Genomic DNA, 22304 nt, shown 5'->3' on the forward strand with positions numbered 1-22304 from the left:
AATGCTTATGCCAATCCTACAATACTAGTTCTCCTTTAACACACTATTTCACAAACCTCCAACGTTCGGTTGTCTATATTATCCATGGTTACGTCTCTATGACTCCCATAAGTTAACATCAAGATCTAATCCTTGCGTCTTTATAGGTTACTCTATTGAACATAATACTTTTCGCTGCTATAATCTCCACACTCACAAAGTCTTTATATCATGTCACGTTATATTTGTTGAGTCTATCTTTTTTTTCCAAAACCATAACTATCCTACCATGCGGACCACTTCACTAACCATTCCTCACTGGAGTATACCTCCGATCCAATCGGACGAGCCTCTCATGACATCGTCCAGTTCCTCCCCTCAAGATCTACACTATACTACTCCTCCAGTTCAGCAATTGCACATTCCCTCTATTCCTACTCCACTCCTTTCTTCTCAAATTGATGGGGTCATAAGTTCATAAATACAACCATTATGTTTACCTTATTCTCGACCAAGTGACCCTGACGTGCCTCCACCTGACCCGGCCTGTGTCAATGACTCTCAACTGCTTATTCCAACAACACAACCTCACAATCTCATAGTCTCCAACCATCCTATGACCACACACTCTAAAAGTAATATTTTCAAATCACGTCGAGTCATTGACCTACATGCTATCATGGATTCCTTATCCACCATCGTTGAACCCACCACCTTCACTCAAGCCTAAAAATCTCTGCATTGACGTACCTCCATGTGTGAGGAATATAATGTCCTCCTCCATAACTCAATATGAGATCTAGTACCCTCTTATCATATACAAAACATCATCGGGTGTAAGTGGGTATTTCGAATTAAGCAGAACCCAGATGGCTCTATTTCTCGATGTAAGGCATGCTTCGTTGCCAAAGGGTTTCATCAAAGACTTGGAGTTGATTTTACTGAGACATTTAGTCTCATTGTTAAGCCTACTACAATCCAACTTATCTTGAGTCTAGGCACTACTAAGGGTTGTCAATTACGACAATTAGATGCTAATAATGCATTTTTACAGGGGACTTTAACTGAAGATGTTTTTATGCAACAACCACTTGGTTTCACTCATCCTCAGTATCTAAGGCATATTTGCAAACTTTGAAAAGCTATCTATGGACTTCGTCAGGCTCCAAGAGCTTAGTATACTGAACTTGGCTCTTTTTTTGACTTTAGTTGGCTTTCTCAACTCCAAATCTGATTCCTTGTTATTTCTATGACAACACCATGGAGACACAATATATATTCTGGTATACGTGGATGACATTATTGTCATAGGCAACAATCCTACAGAAATCTAAGCGTTCATCAAACAGTTGGCAGATCGATTCTCGCTCAAAGATCTAGGACCCTTGAACTACTTTCTGGGCGTAGAAGCTATATTCACATTTTCATGTCTCTTTGTATCACAAAGAAAGTACATTCAAGATTTATTATCAAAGACAAACATGTAAGATGCAAATGTGGTTACAACTCCTCTCTCTGCTAGTGGCTCTCTTAAAATATTTGATGGAAGACCTGCTACGGAACCCACTCAATACCGATAAGTCGTTGGCTCTTTACAATACTTAGCTTTCACCCGTCCAGACATCTCCTTTGTAGTCAATAAATTATCACAGTTTATACAGAGGCCATCTACTATACACTAGTCTATGGTCAAATGAATCCTGTGATATCTTAAAGGGACCACCCTCAATCATGGTTTCTTTCTTCGTAAACACTCTCCACTTCATCTTTATGCCTTTGCCGATGTCGATTGGGCAATCAACTTTGATGATAGAACATCCACATCGGGATATATTATCTTCCTTAGTACTAATCCAATCAGTTGGAGTTCTAAGAAGTAAAAGATAATCGTATAGTCTACAACTGAAACTGAATACCGTGTTATCGCCACTGCCATTACAGAACTCAATTGGGTCACAAATCTGCTCAAGGAACTCAACATCAATTTCACTCATACAATATATTGTGATAATGTCAGAGCAACCTATCTATGCGCTAATCCGGTGTTCCACTCTCGCATGAAACATATTGCTATCGACTTTTACTTTGTGCGAAATCAAGTTGTCTGTCGTCAACTTTGTGTTTCTCACATGTATACGACTGATCAATTAGCCGACTCACTCATGAAGCCTCTCGCTCGTAAACTTTTTACATCGCATCGATCTAAGATTGGTATCTTTGATAGGAGCACATCTTATGGGAGCATGATAGCAGATAAGATTTCCCTAACTGTACAAGGAAATCTTTCTACTTTGTTGAGGGAAATCCTTCCTCTCAACCTGTATAAATAGGGAGAGAACATGTCAATACAAAATAGCTTCTTCAATAATTCTTAACGTCTTCTATCTCTTGTAATAGAATTTAGATACATAAAAATCATAAGTTATATACATAAAAAATAGCAACTGATAAGAGTGTTTTGGGTTTCAAGTCTTCAATTAATGCAGGATAGTTTTAGATAGCTAGGGTATAAATCATACAAAAGTTATTAACTCTCTACTTGAAGTTGATGACAACGACATTGGAAGTTTGCACTGAGATGTTCTAGAACTCGAAAACAGCACAGGAACTCAACGACGACACAGAAACTCTATGGTGGAGCAAGAACTCAATGACAACATAGGAACTCGACAAGGACACTGGAAGGGAGGCAACTGCAAATGACTAAGATGAATCTCTAAAACCTTAAGGCACAAGGAGCTGGAATGGTAGCTTCAGGTGAACGTGGACGTGAAAGGTCGTCAACATTGGAGATGAAAGGTCGTACATCCCCCGTAGACATCCCTTGGAACTAGGTAAATAATGTACAGTATACGTATCCAACCAGTTTGCGTTAAATCGATTTTTTCCTTGATTCAGCCAATGTAAACTCAACCAGTTCTACAAGGGTATTCATGTTATTTAAAAAAATAGGGGCACTATTTAGAAAATTTTCATGTTATTTAAAAAAAACCAAAGTTACGAGCTTTTTCCAAAAATTTGCCCATAATTTTTTTATCTTTTATCTTTCTAGGATTGATCTTTATTTCATCCCATTTTTCAAGCATTTTATGTTTGGAAGAGAAAAGTTTGTTTAAGTATTCGAAACTTACGTAAGCAAGAAACTTTTTCTAAAAGTAAAAAAATACATGTATCTCGTGTACTTCAATTTAAGAACAAAGGATATGCGAATCTTATATCTTGCTTTCTATAAATAATTATGTTGAGATTTGTGTGATAAAACTCGTTCAATAACCGAGTCGCAATATAGTTGTTCTCTTTAGGTGTCACATAAGTATTTATTTAGTAAGTTCAAAATGAAAATGTACCGAGAAAGTCATTTTATATATCATTGTTCTTGTAATTGCCAATGTAATGAGAGAATATATCGAGTGCTTTAGAATTTCTTTTAGTTTGAAATGAATATACCGTGCATTTAGGATGCTTTAAGATAAATTAGATGCTTCAAATGTTATATACTTTTTTTACAAATGCATCATGCACAAATGAGATATTCTAAGATATATTAAAGCTTTGAATATTTTTTTATATTTGATGTATTATGCCTAAATAAGTGTTGGGTCCAGCCGATATGTGGGCTTGGATAATTGGGCCTATTAAGCCCAAATCACTAATTGAAGGCAGAAAACAAGAGGAAGGGATCGGTGCGTGTGGGTAATGAACGTGTGCGACGACTGACGTGTAAAGAAAAGAGGAGAGAGAAATAGAGAGAGAAAGTAAGGTTTTTGAGATTTCTGCTTAACGATCGGTGGCCAAATGTTATCAGTTTTGGTCCAAATTTTATACGAAGAATCCTTGCAGTAAGCTCTACAATCCTAATGGTGTTAATCTACATTTTACCATTTCTGAGGTACTTTCCTATTATACCCACTTTGTGAGATCTATAATTCTTTTATGAGGAGATCCATCATATGTGATGAAGATATGCTATTCTTGAGCCAAGATCTATGATATTGATATTATTGTGATCCTCTAGTTATTCTAGAAAAGACCTATTATAAACCTGTTATCATTATTATTGATAGTGGAAGTTTAAGGTGGACTACGATCCCGTGGTTTTTCTCACATTGGGTTTTCCACATTAAAAGATTTGGTCTCACTGTGTAATTGATTTTTTGTTCTATTATTTATACTATGCTGGTTGATATTTCCATTTGGATATCAAGTTGGTATTTTGATGAGGAACCCATTTTGATGCATAAAGAGGGAAAAGAATATTTCGCTTTAATAGGTTTTTTCCCAACAAGTGGTATCAGAGCAATAGGTTGTTTGGTGCTAGTTTTTCTTGTCTGATTGAAATGGAGCAGACAGATAGTATGATTAAATTGAACTCATCAAATTATTCCACTTGGAGGCGTTTAATGGATTTGTATAAGCCTATCAAGGTTAAAGATAAACCTTCTACTATGGACGATGAAGAATGAGAAGTTCAACATAGAAAAGTCATTGCCTATATTAGAAGATGGATGAATATAAACTTGTATGAGCATATTTCGGATGAAACCAGAGCTGATGTTGTTTGGCAAAGGTTAGAAAACCTCTTTACGAAAAAGACAGTGGAAAATAGAATTTCTCTCCTCAGAAGACTTGTAAATTTGAAGTATAAAGATTGTGGTAACATTGTTGAGAATATAAGCCTATTCCAAAGTCTTGCAAATAAGCTGGTTGCTATGAAAATGAATATAGATGATGAGATGCAAGGATTATTACTTCTCATCTCTTTACCAGAAAGTTGAGAAACATATGTGGTGACAATTTGTAACTCCACGCCAGAGGGGAATCTAACTATAGATATGGTTAAAGACAATTTGCTAAATGAAGATACTAGAAGGAAAGAACAGGGTAAATCTTCTTCTAGGGCATTTGTTACTCAAAAATAAGAAAGACGTGGAATAAGTCATAGCAGAAATCCACATTGTTATAGAGGAAGATCCAAGTCTAGAAGAGATATCAAATGTTTTTACTGTAACAGGCCAGGTCACATGAAAGAAAGAGTAGGTTTTGGAAGCGAGAATAGAACGAAATGAATAAAAATGAGAAAGAGATCAATACAGTTGCTACTGAAGGTAATATCACTATTGTCTGTGATGAAGGTTGTGTTAGTCTTATAGCTCAAGATAGTAATTTGGTAATTGACTCTGGTGCTTCATTTCATGTCACTTCTCATGGTGATTTTTTTAGATCTTACACTGCTGGTGATTTTGGTAATGTCAGAATGGGAAACAGTGGTACATCTAAGATTGTGAGTATTGAAGATATTTGCTTGGAGACAAACATTGGGAGCAAATTGATACTCAAAGATGTAAGGCATGTTCCAGATATTCGTCTTAACTTGATATCTACAGGTAGACTTGATGATGAGGGTTTTGCACACTATTTTGGTGAAAGCAAATGGAAACTCACTAAAGGTTCTCTGATTATAGCAAGAGGAAAGAAACTTAACTCTTTTTTGTTGAATCTCGTATTTTGATGATGAAACCACTTGATATGTGTTTAAAATTTAAACTGCATTTTGAGTGATGCAGGTCTACTCGATCAGGATTAGACAGTTGACGCAGGAGGAATTGACGTTGCGCCGAAAGAGATCACGTCAGGATATTGGATGGCTAAATGCTTCGGACGTCGGGCATCAGGCCAAGGAGAGCGAAATTGCGCCAAGGATATCGGGGTTGCGGAGGTCAACCGTCGATTGGGCAACCAGCCGCAAGAGAGGACGATGCACCGAAGAATTGGACGAAGCGCCAACCAATGACGTGCCGGGCAATAGAATGTCAATTCGCGTTGTAATAATTGTCTAGATCGGAGTAGAGTTTTGGTTTATGTGTGCAGGATTAACTATGATAACGATGAAGACATAAAGTGAAACAAAGTGCTGGAGTCAAGCGCAAAGGATTCGTTGGGAGTTCGAGAGTTCGACGGAAGTCCGAAGGTTCATCGGGAATGCTACCGGAAATAGCTGAGAATGAGAAGGGAGCTTGTTGAAGGGTTTTTCGGAAGTTCGTCGGAAGGTTCGTTGGAAGTTCGCGGAGCTCACCGAGAAAGATCGGAGCTTACCGAAGAAGCTCGTTGGAACTCGCCAAGATCAAATCGTGAAGTGTAGGAGCTTGCCGGGAGTCCGCAGAATGGTTTCCGAGAGTTTATCGGAACACCTTCGGAAGTTCGCCGGAAGCTTGCCGGAAGAAGTCTTGACTTACGGACTTTGTAATAGCTTAGAAAATGTCTTTTAATTCATAGTAAGCACGTTAATTAGGGTTAGGATTAGGTGTTAATCCTATAACCCAAGTAGGGGCCAATTGGGCCCGAGTTCGGACTGGTTTGGGCCAAGTTTGGAGCCCAACCAGTGAGCTGTATTGGCCTAGGCGGTGGCACCGCCTAGGCTGGGCGGTGACACCTCCTGGGCTGGGCGGTGGCATCGCCAGCATCGGGAACATAAGAGAATTCAAATTTTTGGAGCCCAAATTTGAATCCTCTTGAGGCCTATAAATACCCCTCAAGTCTCAGTTGAGAATACAACTTTTGAGAAGCATTTTGATCGAGAGAAAAGTCTTAGAAAGTCTTAGCAAGTCTTATTTTCAATTTGCTAGAGAGTTCTCCTCCTTCTTTCTTACTGAAAATTTGTAAGAGGTTGAACTGCTTGTAAAAGGTTGTAAGAGGGGTATTTACCCTTCCATTTCAAGAGATTTGCTAGTGGAAGGTGGGAGCCTCATCGAAGAGGGGCCTCGCAAGTGGATGTAGGTCATTTGACCGAACTACTCTAAAATCGGCGTAATCTCTGGTTTGCATTTCATTATTGCTATTTACATTACTGCAAACCTTCTTACATGCTTTAGTTCCTTATTACCTTTGCTGCGCAACTTTAAGAATACGCTTTCAAGTTAATTTTTTCAAGTTCCGTTCTTATCGTACGAAAGATTTTTCTAAAACCGAAGTTTTAATCCGCTGCACTAATTCACCCCCCCCCCCCTCTTAGTGCCGCTTTGATCCTAACAATTGGTATCAGAGCCCAGTATTTCTCATTTCAGATTTTCACCCGAGAGAAATGGCTCTTCATGGCTTTCAAGAGGGCTTTTCGGTTGTTCGTCCACCATTGTTTAACGGATTGGACTACACTTATTGGAAAACTCGAATGAGAGTTTTTTTTATTTCTATGAATTTGGATATATGGAATATTATTGAAAATGGTTTTCAACTTCCCTCTAAACCAATGAACGAATGGTCGGATTTGGAGATGAAATATTTTTCTTTAAACGCAAAGGCTATGAATGCCTTATTTTGCGCTTTGGACAAAAATGAGTTCAATCGGATTTCTACGTGCGAAACGGCTTTCGATATTTGGTGAACACTTGAAATCACGCACGAGGGAACTAGTAGAGTCAAAGACTCGAAAGTTAACATTTTATTGCATGTTTTTGAGCTTTTTCAAATGCAACCAAGCGAGACTATAGGCGACATGTACACCCGTTTCACGGATGTCGTCAATAATCTAGGAGTTCTTGGTAAATCTTTTTCGAATTTTGATCTCGTAAGCAAGATCTTAAGATCCCTTCCAAAAAGGTGGGATTCTAAAATAACCGCAATACAAGAAACAAAAGATTTAAATATTTTTCCACTTGAAGAACTAATTGGTTTGTTGATGACATATGAAATGGTGCACAATGCACATGATGAACAAAATCACCCTCCAAAGAACAGGAAGGATTTGGAACCCCAGACAAATGAATACCACTTGAGCAATGACTCAAGTGATGAGGACAATGATGAACTTGAACTTCAAACACTAAATCTTAATAAGTTTATCAAATAAAAATCTAAAATAAACAATGAACTTGAATGGAGGGAGAGGCCAAAGAAGAGGAAGGCAACCAAGGATGAATCAAGAACTTCCAAAGGTGAAACGGAGAATTGGGCTTTGACAGGCTTCGACTACAAGGTAAGTAACTCAACTCTCTTGAATTATTTTGAAATTACTTGATGTTTTCCACAATGCATTTTCTCTTTTCTTTTGAATAATTATTTTTCTTGAAAATTGTATGTTTTATGTTAATAGAATAAAATGTTAGATTTAAATAATCATATATATGTGCTTGAGAAGAAAGAATGTGTATTTTGATGATTTCCATATTAACTTTCAATGATGATGCATGGTTTTTATATGGAAGGCTCGATGATATTTTTTTTAAACCTTGTCTTTGGTTTTCAAACATGATATATGTTTTTGACATAAGAACAAAACTTGAGTATGCTAATATAAAGTCAATCACATAAATTAAAACTAAAGAAGTTTTAGTTATCTATAAGAATCATTCAAAATTATGTTCAATGAAACCATTGCATAATGATGTAATGAAAATATTAAACATTTTGAAACCATGTTTTAGTGTCATGCATAATGATCATGCTTAATAAATTTCAAAATTATGCATAAGAATCTTGTGATTTATGGATTATTGATTTTTACCATAATGAAAGAGCCTTATTAATCTTTGTTGTAATAAATCTTACACTTTTGGTTTTAAACATTATACATGTTTTTATTTGGTATAAGTGAAATAAAATCATATGAATTGAAACAACTAAAAAGAGGAAAATATTTTTTCCTTGAAAATTTATTTTTCTCTATCCTATTGATCTTGATGTTTATTATGATAAATCTATGTATACCATTTTGAATCTCTTGAAAGTAATGTTGATATTTTGATGATTTTGATGATTTAAATTTGAAATGAGTTTTATCAAAATCATGATATTGATCTCTTGGAATAACATGAGATTACCTGATGATCATTTTGATTCATGGAATTTTGGATTCATGACTTGGTCTTTCATTTGTTTATGAGATGGTTGAAATCTTTGTACGTTTGAATTCTTCCCTTCTCCTTTCAATTTATGCATGTTATATGTTAAAGATTTAAAACTATGTTTTGGTATCATGCATATCTAAGAAATATTGATGTGACAAATTGAATAAATTGAAAATGAATGATGATTTTTCTCTTGAATATAACTTGTGATATTTTTTTTATAAATCATCATTTTGATTTCTCGACATTCGATACATGAGATTTTATTATAAATCAAAATTTCTCATTAATCTATCTTCTACGATTTTACTTGATATTCTCTTGAGAGGAGATTTTCTAAATGAATCATGATTTTTCCTTATGAGTTCTTGGAGTTATTACTTGATTTTCTTTTAAAACAAGATCTCTTCTTTGTACTCCTATGTTTTTTCTTGATATTTTATTTAAAGAAGATATTTACTATATGAATCATGTCTTTTGGTATTCAAATGATTTTATCCTTCATGATATGATTTCTTTGTATTTATGGCTTGCATGGCTTGAAATGTTTTGGTATGATGTATACAATGATGAAATATTCATAAAGTTAAAATGATGTATGCAATACTTATGATAATGATGTACATGATGTATTTATTGCATATGATGTGTATCATGAATGCTTTAAGTGATGAATGTTTGGTATCATGATCAACATGTTGATAAATGCTTGAAAATTTTAATGTTTGAGTATCATGTATGATATGCTTATTAATGATGATTGATTTATTTTTCGGTATCGTGAATGAAAAATAAGGTTATTGAAATTGTATATGTTTTAATTTGAATATATAATGATGCACAAATAAGAATGATACTTACCTTTGTCATAATATGAAAATTGATATAAGGGTCTTCCCTTCTTTTTGACAATGACAAAGGGGGAGCAAGAATTTCTAGCGTGGACATCATGAAAAGAGGCAAACTAACTAGCTTGCACAATTCAAGATGAAAGCAAAAATTGCACTTCTCAAAAGAGAAGATGCAAATGTAACATTTGCCAAATTGTTTGCTTGCCTCATGTAAAACATTATCTCTTGCTAGTTTGGCATTTTTGCTAGCTTGTATGTTGCAAAACTTGATCACTTTTTCAAACATTTTGCTAGCTTACACTTTGCAAAGAAAGCAAAAATGGCACTTCTAGAAGAAAGAGGTTGTTATTTTGAACATCACAAGCTTGCCTATCTTAAGAAACAAAAATTACAAAAGTGCTATCTTGCCTATCTCAAGAAGCAAAACTTGCAACTTGCACATTGCAATAGGAAGCAAGAATTATGAGCTTACACAAGAAAGCTATCTTGCATTTGCTTTCGAAATTTTTGCTAGCTTGTATATTGTGAAACTTACATATCGTAAAAATTGCTAGCTTGTAGTCTAAAGAGAAGCAAAAAGTTGCTATCTCAAAAGAAGCAAATGTGCTATCTTTCCTATCTTAAGAGGCAAAAATGCTAACTTGCACATCTAGCAAAACTTGACAAATTTGCATATTTCAAGAAGCAAGAGTTGCTTTCTTGAACATCTCAATATTGCTAGCTTGCATGATGTAGAACTTACTATCTTGAACATTACCAAAAGTGCTATCTTGTATGCTGTAAAACTTGTATATCTAAAACTTGATAGCTTGAATGTCCTAAGCATGATGCATTACTTGCTAAATTTTCTAGCTTCAAAACAGCATGATGATAAAACTTAATATTATGTTTTTCATGCAATGAGTTGAACTTATATTACAAACACAAATAAATAGTTGTACTTCTCCTTTTTGTTGATGACAAAGGGGGAGAAGTATGTTGATGACATGATATGCATAAGTCTATGCATGAGTTCATAATGACGTGTTGCAAGTATTCATGATGAATATTGCAATGACTTGAATTCAGTTTGAATTCAAGGTTCTATCAATATGGCATATTGATATGGGGAGTTTGTTTAAACTTCGGGAGTTAAGGTTAACTCCGTCATCAAGTGGTTGTCATCATCAAAAAGGGGGAGATTGTTGAATCTTGTATTTTGATGATGAAACCACTTGATATGTGTTTAAAATTTAAACTGCATTTTGAGTGATGCAGGTCTACTCGATCAGGATTAGACAGTTGACGCAGGAGGAATTGACGTTGCGCCGGAAGAGATCACGTTAGGATATTGGATGGCTGAATGCTTCGGACGTCGGGCATCGGGCCAAGGAGAGCGAAATTGCGCCAAGGATATCGGGGTTGCGGAGGTCAACTGCCGATTGGGCAACCAACCGCAAGAGAGGACGATGCACCGAAGAATCAGACGAAGCGCCAACCAATGACGTGCTAGGCAACAGAATGTCAATTCGCGTTGTAATAATTGTCTAGATCGGAGTAGAGTTTTGGTTTATGTGTGCAGGATTAACTACGATAACGATGAAGACATAAAGGGAAACAAAGTGCTGGAGTCAAGCGCGAAGGATTCATTGGGAGTTCGAGAGTTCGACGGAAGTCCGAAGGTTCATCGGGAATGCTGCCGGAACTAGCCGAGAATGAGTAGGGAGCTTGCCGAAGGGTTTTTCGGAAGCTTGCCGGAAGGTTCGTTGGAAGTTCGCGGAGCTCACCGAGAAAGATCGGAGGTTACCGAAGAAGCTCGTTGGAACTCGCCAAGATTAAATCGTGAAGTCTAGGAGCTTGCCGGGAGTCCGTAGAATGGTTTCCGAGAGTTTATCGGAACACCTTCGGAAGTTCGCCGGAAGCTCGCCGGAAGAAGTCTTGACTTACGAACTTTGTAATAGCTTAGAAAATATCTTTTAATTCATAGTTAGCATGTTAATTAGGGTTAGGATTAGGTGTTAATCCTATAACCCAAGTAGGGGCCAATTGGGCCCGAGTTCGGACTGGTTTGGGCCAAGTTTGGAGCCCAACCAGTGAGCTGTATTGGCCTAGGCGGTGGCACTGTCCAACACCCGAGAGCTGGGCGATGACACCTCCTGGGCTGGGCGGTTGCACCGCCCAACACCCGAGCGCTGGGCGGTGGCACCGCTTGGCTGGGCGGTGGCACCGCCAGCATCGGGAACATAAGAGAATTCAAATTTTTGGAGCCCAAATTTGAATCATCTTGAGGCCTATAAATACCCCTCAAGTCTCAACTGAGAATACAACTTTTGAGAAGCATTTTGATTGAGAGAAAAGTCTTAGAAAGTCTTAGCAAGTCTTATTTTCAATTTGCTAGAGAGTTCTCCTCCTTCTTTCTTACTGAAAATTTATAAGAGGTTGAACTGCTTGTAAAAGGTTGTAAGAGGGGTATTTACCCTTCCATTTCAAGAGATTTGCTAGTGGAAGGTAGGAGCCTCATCGAAGAGGGGCCTCGCAAGTGGATATAGGTCATTTGACCGAACCACTCTAAAATCGGCGTAATCTCTAGTTTGCATTTCATTATTGCTATTTACATTACTGCAAACCTTCTTACATGCTTTAGTTCCTTATTACCTTTGCTGCGCAACTTTAAGAATACGCTTTCAAGTTAAGTTTTTCAAGTTCCGTTCTTATCGTACGAAAGATTTTTCTAAAACCGAAGTTTTAATCCGCTGCACTAATTCACCCCCCCCCCCTCTTAGTGCCGCTCCGATCCTAACAATTTTATGTCATGGAAGCTAGGCTACACAAAGGAGAGATTAATACAATTCAAAAAGATGAAAGTATAGATCTTTGGCATAAGAGGCTTGGACATATCAACGAGAAGGGACTTCAAACTCTTGCTAGAAAGTAGTTCTTACCAGAGTTGCAAGGTACATCTCTTAAATCTTATGATCATTACTTAGTTGGAAAAACACATAGAGTTATATTTTATACATATCCATCATCTAGAAGATCAGATGTTATTGATTTAGTTCATACTGATATTTGTACTATGCAAATTAGAACTCCTGAAGGTGCTCTTTATTTTGTTACTTTTATTGATGACTATTCTAGAAAAGTGTGGGCTTTTGCTTTGAAATATAAAGACCAGGTACTCGATGTTTTTAAGAGTTTCAAGTCAGTGTTGAAAGAGAAACTGATAGAAAACCAAAGTGTATTCTATCAGATAATGGTGGCGAGTACAGGGGTCCTTTTGAGAATTATTACAGGTTCCATAGTATCAGGCTTGAGAAAACAGTTCCTAAAACTCCTCAACAGAATGGTGTGACAGAAAGGATGAACATAACCATTAAAGAAAGGATTAGGTGTATGCTTTCCCATGCTAAGTTACCAAAGTCATTTTGGGGGAGGCTATGAGAACTACAGTTGATCTGATAAATCTTTCTCCATCAGTTCCTCTGAAAGGTGATGTTCTAAAGAGAGTATGGAGAGGAAAAGATATATCTTATAATCACTTAAGAGTCTTTGGGTGTAAAGCATTTGTTCATATTCCCAAAGATAAGAGGTCTAAGCTTGATAGTAAAGCAAAAGTATGTATCTTCTTGGGATATGGTCATGAAGAGTTTGGGAACAAATTATGGGATCCAGTGAACAAGAAGATTATTAGAAGCAGAGATGTTGTGTTTCTTGAAGACCAATTGTTTGATGATGGTGATAATATTGAGAAGCCAGAAACCTCTATTTATATTCCTTGGAGTTTGGGTCCAGTTCCTTCACCTGTAGTTCATGATGATCATGGGGGAGATGAACAAGAAGATTATGGTGAGAATACCAGTGATGATTCACCTACAATTGATGATGCTGAACCAACTAAACAAGCACCTCCACCACCAGTTGAGATTCCATTAAGAAGATCTACTAGAGAGCGACAACCATCTATTAGATATCCTCCACATGAGTATGTTATGCTTACTGATGGGGTAGAGCCAGAAACTTACCAAGAAGCTATTCTACATTAGAATAAGAATGAGTGGGTTAAAGCCATACAAGAAGAGATGAGATCCTTGCTTGAAAACCATACTTATGACTTAGTAAAATTGCCTAAAGAGAAGAAAGCTCTCAAGAATAAGTGGGTTTACAAATTGAAGACTGAAAACAATAGCTCACAATAAAGATATAAGGCACGACTAGTTGTGAAAGGATTTAGTCAGAAGAAAGGTATTAACTTTGAAGAAATATTTTCTCCAGTTGTGAAATTGTCCTCTATCCGAGTTGTTCTTGGTTTAGCTACCCGCTTGAATTTAGAAGTTGAGTAACTTGATGTAAAAATAGCATTTCTTCATGGTGACTTAGAAGAAAAAATTTACATGGAGCAACCAGAAGGTTTCAAAGTCAAAGGAAAAGAAAATATGGTGTGCAAGCTTAGGAAAAGCTTATATAAACTCAAATATGCACCTAGATAGTGGTATAAGAAGTTTGATTCCTTTATGATGAGCCAAGAGTATGATAGAACCATATTTGATCATTGTGTATTTATGAAGAAATTTTTAGATGATGATTTTATTATTTTACTATTATATGTTGATGATATGCTGATTGTTGGCCATGATGTTAGAAAAATTAGAAAGCTTAAAAGAGAGCTAAGTAAGTCTTTTGCTATGAAAGACTTGGGATCGGTGAAACAAATACTTGGCATGAAGATTCTTCGTAATAGGAAGAAAAGGAAAATTTGGCTATCTCAGGAGACTTACATTGAGAAGGTTCTTGAAAGATTCAACATGAGTAAAGCCAAAGCAATTTGTTCTCCACTTACAGGTCATTTCAAGCTTAGATCGAAATAATGTCCTACAAGTGAGAAAGAAAAAGAAGAAATGTCCATAGTGCCTTACTCATCTGCAGTAGACAGTTTGATGCATGCTATGGTTTGTACTAGGCCAGATATAGCTCATGCAGTTGGAGTTGTCTATCGATTTCTCTCAAATCCTGGAAAGGAACATTGGGCAGTAGTGAAATGGATATTAAGATATCTAAGAGCTACTTCCAGATTATGTTTATGTTTTGATAATGATGAACCTGTGTTAGAAGGGTACACAGATGCAGACATGATAGGTGATATTGATTCCAGGAAGTCTACTTTGGGGTTCTTGATGACATTTACAGGGGGAGCAATCTCTTGGCAATCAAAGTTACAGAATTGTGTTGCTATATCAACCACAGAAGCAGAATATATAGCAATTACTGAAGCCTGTAAGGAAGCTTTATGGATGAAAAAGTTTCTATAGGAATTGAGCTTGAAACAGGAAGGATATACTGTTTACTATGATGTCATTCACCTCTCCAAGAATTCAACATACCATTCTAGATCCAACCATTTTGATGTGAGATATCACTGGATTCGTGATGTGCTTGAGTTGAAAGAATTACAGTTGAAAAAAGCGCATACAAATGAGAATGGTTCAGATATGTTGACAAAGTCTTTGCCTAAAGAGAAGTTTGAAGCATGTAGGCAAAGAGCAGGCTTGGTACAGCCCATCATATGAGATGGAGGGGGAGAATTATTGGGTCCAGCCCATATGTGGGCCTGGACAATTGGGCCTATTGAGCCCAAATCACTAATTGAAGGCAGAAAACAAGAGGAAGGGTTTGGTGCAGTGCGTGTGGGTAATGAATATGTGCGACGACGTGCAGAGAAAAGAGAGGAGAGAAATAGAGAGAGAAAGTAAGGTTTTTGAGATTTTTGCTTGACGATCGGTGGTCAAATGTTGTCAGTTTTGGTCCAAATTTTATACGAAGAATCCTTGCAGTAAGCTCTACAATCCTAACAGTGTTGATCTATATTTTACCTTCTCTGAGGTACATCATATGTGATGAAGATATGCTATTCTTGAGCCAAGATCTATGATCTTAATGTTATTGTGATCCTCTAATTATTCTAGAGAAGATCTATTGTAAACCTGTTATTATTACTATTGATAGTGGAAGTTTGAGGTGGACTACGGTGCCATGGTTTTTTCCATATTGGGTTTTTCATGTTAAAAGATTTGGTCTCACTATGTGATTGAACAGGTTTTTTCCCAACAATAAGTTATGATGGGTGCTTTTTTTTTTGCTATATTATTTATACTATACTGGTTGATATTTTCATTTGGATATCAAGTTAGTATTTTGATGAGGAACCTATTTTGATACACAAAGAGGAAAAAAAATATTTCACTTTAACAGGTTTTTTCCCAACAATAAGTTATGATGGGTGCTTTTTTTTTTTTTGTTCATAATAAAAATGGGTTGTGTCTAAGTGTTTCAAGATACTTTGGGATGCATTAAGTAATTCAAATATTTTTCTTTTATCCAGAATTCATGTACATATAGGATGCTTTGGGATGTGTCGAGCATGTACATAAAAATATTTTTTCCTAATATGCATGTACATATAGTTTTTCATCTTAGATGGAATATCATGTCGTGAGATATCATACTTTCTAAGCCTTATCAGTTATATTGGACATTCTAAATATTTTCTTATCTTATATGGATAAGTCATATATAAATAAGATACTCTAGGATGTATCAGATACCTTAAATAATTTTCTTTTATCATGAGTGAATATATTATGCATATTGAGATATATTGAGCATATTGAATACTTTTGGTGGACATATCATGCATAGTAGGTATGCCATGTCTTAGTCACGTTCGATGTTTTAAACACTTTTATGTCTTAGACAAAGCATCATATATAAAGCAAATACTTTGGGATATATCATATGCTTTGGATGCTTTTCATTATAGACAAATGCATTATACATAAAACGTATGCGGTCAAATGCTTCCAATTTTTTTTTTAATCTTGGGTGGAGTAATCATGCAGGTTGCTTTGGGATGATATCAAATGCTTTGAATGATTTTTTTTATTATGAGCAAATATATCACACATAAAGGGGATACATTGATCATAATAACGTTTCAAATACTCAGCATCCTATGTGGGCATATCGTATGAAAATAGAATTCTTTGAAACTCATCATATATCTTAAATATTCTTTTGTCTTGTTTGAATGTATCATAGGATACTTTGGGATGTGTTTGATTTTATAAGTATCCAAATAACTTATATATTTATTTATATATTATATATTTTGTTTACATGGTGTGATGTTAAGGGCTCTCAACTCTCATTAGTGCTTGTATGGTGTGATGTTAACAACTCTAAAAGAATGTTAATGACAACTCTCACTAAACCAAGGGGGCATCGGCTTGGGCCCAAGCTAGCCGAGTAAAGCTAGCAGAGCTGGTCAAGTTAATTGGACAAACAAGATTAATCTGATCTAGGCGATTTTGCCCATATGATCAAGTTTGGGAATGTTTTAATAGGTTAATATTTTTTACAAGCTCATCTTGGGCTGGCTAGGTATGATGGAGAGGGACGCTGCTGGACATTGTGAGGTTGAGACTGTGATAGAATTGAGGTAATAGTAAATAAGTGCCATGCATATTTGTGTTAGAGAATTTAACATATATAGGAACTTAGTATCGTGGCAATGAGATTCATTTGTGAAGGAAAGGTTTTGGGCTTGATTCATGTGTGGTAAAAATATTATTCTTTTTTATATACAATTAGTTGTTGCGATGAGGATGGAGGTTGTGGACGAAGGATCTCGACCTGACCCTACTTTGAGAGGTATGCACTCAACCTAGTGAGATAGAGCTTCTTCTAATTTTTTAAGATAGGGATTCCCAACTTGGATTTACGAGAAATCCTAGCTTTGGCTTCATCTAAGAGATGTGCACTCAGCCTAATGAGGATGGGTTTGAGAAGCTTAAGGTGGGCCTTATGTCGAATGAGGTCACTTGACGTAGAGCTTCTTATTTATCCTTTATCATTGCCTCCAAATAGTGCCTCATAACAAATCCACCAACAACCCATCAAGTCAAATTGGACTTTGACTAGCTTGAAGATATGATACGATTGATGTGAAGATACGATGACTTGATGATATAGTTGTCTTTGAGGAGTTGGTCATCTCGAGGAAGAAATCATTCAATCATCTTAAAACAAATAATCTTCTTGAAGGTGACAATCAACTTAGGTCATAAACAATTGAATTCGGGTACGATATAGCACTGGGCATACATTTGCCCTCAGATTCAAATGACTTAGCTTAATAAGATGATAAAGGCAAGAGTTTAAGATGATTGTTTATTTGTATGTTCTTTTTTATGTTAAGGCTTTGGTTATTATGTGTTGGTTCGACCGTTAGAGTAAGTCAAAAAATATTATCTAAAGCTTATTAGCAAACAAAATGAATTGTAATGATCACAAGAGAGTGCAAATGAACTAATTATCAAGTCTTCTTATTAAACCTAATGATATAGTCATCTAGCGGTTCATCCTCATCTTGTCCAATAGTTAGCAAGGCTACCATAAACTTCTTTAGAAACAAATATTGACAAAGTGGAGCTTAAATTTTTTTATCAATCATCAAAAGTGCATAACCAAGGCTGGAGGAAAGTGGGGTACTATTCTTTTATGTTTCTTTGTTAAGTAGCCGAAAAAGTATGACACATCCATCAAAAATCTCTAGATTGAAGTCATGAAAATTGAAGGAAACATGTCCCACTTGAATTTGTCAAAAAAAAAAAAAATCGATCCACAGAGCTACTACCCTCTTTCCCATATCATTCATGCAAGGTTAGACTCATCTTGTTTGGACTAATATCTTAAGGAAATGATCTCATCTTGGAATTGGTTCTGAGGACAAATACTAGGATCTTCATGTGATTGATGATTTATGTACTATTGCTAGATGCATCAATTGTGGGAGAAGAGGTATAATGGTCAAACCATTATCTCAATTAAGGCTTAGACCTATTGGATAATGCCAACGAAGGTCTTAGCATGAATAATGACCTGAGCTAGATTCTTGATTTGGGAAAGAAATTTATGTTCACTCGAGATCCTTTGTTGGTAGTGTGAATATAGGATTGATTTGGATAATCCTATGAAAGAAAAAATTAAATACCCCTAGTCTAAGGCCATTGTTATAGTGAAAATCAACAGAGAGGTTTATTCCCTAGTATAATTCTTATGGGACTTATTTGTTTTTGATAAAATTGACTCGAGCTATTCCTTTTAGCGTCAATATATTGTAGTTGAATTTAGATGAGGTAGAAAGTCAATATATTTGTGTTTGATAAAGTTGAATTTAGATGAGGTAGAAAGTCAGCAGAAAGTCAATATATTTGTTTTTTATAAAATTGACTCGAGAAAATTGGTCTAGCATTCGAGTATTTTGAACTTAGATGAGGTAGAAACTTTCTTGAAAGAAAAAAAAGAAATTATATCTCATGTCTCTTGTCTCACTTTAATTTAAGAGTAGAAGATGTTTATATCTCATATCACTTATTACAAGAGATTGTACTGGGGTTTGTCCGAAAAAATCCTTGATCTATCAAGCTAATATGTGTTTATTCCGCTTAGTCAGTCAAACTAATATGTGTTCATCCGACAAAATACCAAGTGTTTGTTCGGCAAAGCCCAAAAATATTATTTAATAAGTTTGAAATGAAAATATACATAAGAATCTCACTTTATATAATAGTATTATGGTAATTATCCATTTAATGAATACAATAGTTTTTTAATGCTTTATTGATGTGGCATTGTTAGCGGACTTATATTTATCACGAGTATGCGATGTAGCACACACACACACACCTATAATACTAAGATAGGAAAAATCAAATGATATCCTAGTCATTATACAAAGGTACAAAGGGTTGGACTATAAAAGTGGCTCATACACTATTTGCGGAATATAACATTCAACCACCACCTAAGACACCAAGACTTCATCTCTCTCCCTTTTTCTGCTCTTGAAATCCTAGTTTTCTATAAGAAACTTCTTGAGTTGAATATTGAAGGTGTATTACCAGTGATTTTTTTGACATCTCTTTGTTTAGTAGATTGACCTCAACAAAACAAAAGGAACTACCTCTTCCTGTGCGCTACTATTAATTTTGACCAAAGAATTTTGACTTAATAGTTTAGACTCAATCAGTTAATAGGTCAGTTATTTTGTTATTCCAGATCATGCGATCTAACACTTGTATTTATTTTTATTGCTGAAACAAAATTGCTTTATTATATTATTGAAACCAAAATGATGTTAGGATTATTAGTAGTGGAAAATGTTTTTAGATAATATAATTTTATATTAAGATGGATGAACTTTAACGTCTAGAAGACTGTGGCCACAAAATTAATTACCTCCTTATTGTACGATATTGTGTTGTCATAAGACACTCTTTCGTTAGACACCATTCTCTTGTTCGCCACCACTTCTTCATTTGACACCACTTTCCTCCTACCATGCCCCCACACACGGTCGAACAAAAAGAAGATGATATCCCTGGTTATCATGCAAAGGTGCATGGGGTTCCCTCAGCTGCATCACATATCATTCCCGGTACCATATATAAAAGCGACTGTACACAATAATCGATGGATATAATATCTAGCCACCACACAATAAACTAAACCAAGGCTCTCTCTCCCTTAGAGCTAGCTCTCAAAGCCTTAGTTTCTACGATAGACAGAGTCGAGTATTGGAGGAGGATTGTTAGGTACTTTCTGACATATATTTTGTGCATCCATCGTCTCTCTCGCTCCAAGGCAAAAGTCGTGTTCGCTCCTGAACTCAAGTTCCATAAATTTCGGTGGCTCTAAGCATGTTTGCGGCATCGATAGAGTTGGGAATATGGGCTCGGTCGATCAAATCCATCACGACTTGGGCCAACATCCATATCTTATGAGTAATATCCATCTCCTTCAAAAATTATGAATGAGAGAGAACCACCTCATGTGTAGAATGGATGGGATCCACAACAACTTTGCTAACTTCATCCATCAAGATGCGATGCTTGGTGGCTGCAGATGTACCGTTTCCCTCCCCACCTTCTTACCATGAACACGGCGTAATTAAGAATACTGTTCGAAGCGGTAAATGTCGACAGAGGAAGCTTCTCAGTGTTCGGGTGGGGGTACAATCTAACACGTACTTTCTTCGCATGCAGTCCTCGTGATTCTCTAGAAAGGCATCATCACTCATAATCTTAATCAAAGATGTAAACAGCCATTTATCATCTTGTTGTTTGAAGATCTCAGCATTCAAATAGATTGCAGACATGCATGGATTAGGATCCGACTTCGAGCATATTGGGTTGGGCTAGCGGCTAAATAGGTTTATTATCCTTCATTTTCTACTTCTTTTGTGTGTATTTGTCCAGTGAAAAGCAAGGAAGAGAGGAGAAAAAAGAGCACTCCTGTTGTTGCTTCTTATCCTTTATGCTCCCTAGGTACGTTGTGTGCCATGTTTCGTGTTGTAGTCCGATGTCTGTGGCACATTGTAACATACACCACCTGTTCCACCTGCAAGTTAGATCATGTCAACAGATGTTGGTGGGAGGCATGGAAAGGCAAAGGCAGTCCTTGCTATTGTACCTCCTTTGCCATTGTGCACCACAGCATGACGTACTTATCCAGATGTTTGTTCCAGCGGGCGCAACGCCTCCTTCCTGGATGAGCATGGTGGGAATTGCAGGACAGCAAAGCCATTGATTCCCCCCGGACTCTCTTCTGCTGTCCTCTCTGCCTCCTTCGGACCCAAGCAAAGGTGGAAGGTGGGACGAAGCTTCTGCAGTTGTTTGTACATGGCAAGCTAAGCTTTGGTTGTGTAGGTGGGATCGGGTGTGGCAATCACCGAGTACCGCAGCGCCCTCTCCATGTTTCCCTTCACACCCCCCACTGGTTTCCTCGAGTTAGAAAAGCCTGTCTTTCTGCTCTCTTTTGCCTCTCTTGTCGTGGATAGGGTTCACCAAATCCAAATCCAAATCCACGCCGCAATCATGGCGAAGATCTCGATGGATGCCTTCCCCCACCAATTTGACTTTCCCACACGATACAGAAATCCATCCGGCCTTCCCGACCTTTCTCACTCCTCGGGAGGGATCAACGCCCACCATGCATTCGGTCTATGGTCAATGGTATACCCGTGGCACCTCCTCCCATCGTCAAAGTCGATCGAGTTGGCTTAGCACCTTCTTGTTCTCGTCCGAGCTTCACACCGGGCTTTCCGTCAAGAAATGTGTGCATGAAGCATGTCGGCATGCAGCACTCGGTTCTAAATGTGCCATCCCCTTTGTCCTCCTCGTCATCGTCAACGCAAGCCTTGGTCCTCATCCTTTCACAGCCTGAGACGAAGGTAGGTGCATTAGGTCCGATGGCAAGTAAGAGTCCTTTACCAAAGGTCACGACGTACTATAATCGAAGTGTTGTTAGCACCGATAAGCCAACATGGATGGGCCTATTCATGCACCGCTAATTCTTATTTTACATTATCCCAAACCGTGGGTCTTAATTTTCACGTCTGCATTAGCTGCGCTGGAAACCATATTACTCGAGACTTAAATCCCCTGTTTTCCTGGCTCTGTCTTCTCTCCTACCACGCTATTGGATCAGACCGTGATCTTTAACCATTGGAGCTGGACCACACATCCACTAATTTATCCGGATAAGGCTCCAATTAGGTGTTTAGGGAGGGTGTCCACCATGGTCCATGAATCCACCTGAT

The sequence above is a fragment of the Musa acuminata genome, chromosome BXJ1-7, assembly GCF_036884655.1.
Source record: "Musa acuminata AAA Group cultivar baxijiao chromosome BXJ1-7, Cavendish_Baxijiao_AAA, whole genome shotgun sequence".
Lineage (NCBI taxonomy): Eukaryota > Viridiplantae > Streptophyta > Magnoliopsida > Zingiberales > Musaceae > Musa > Musa acuminata.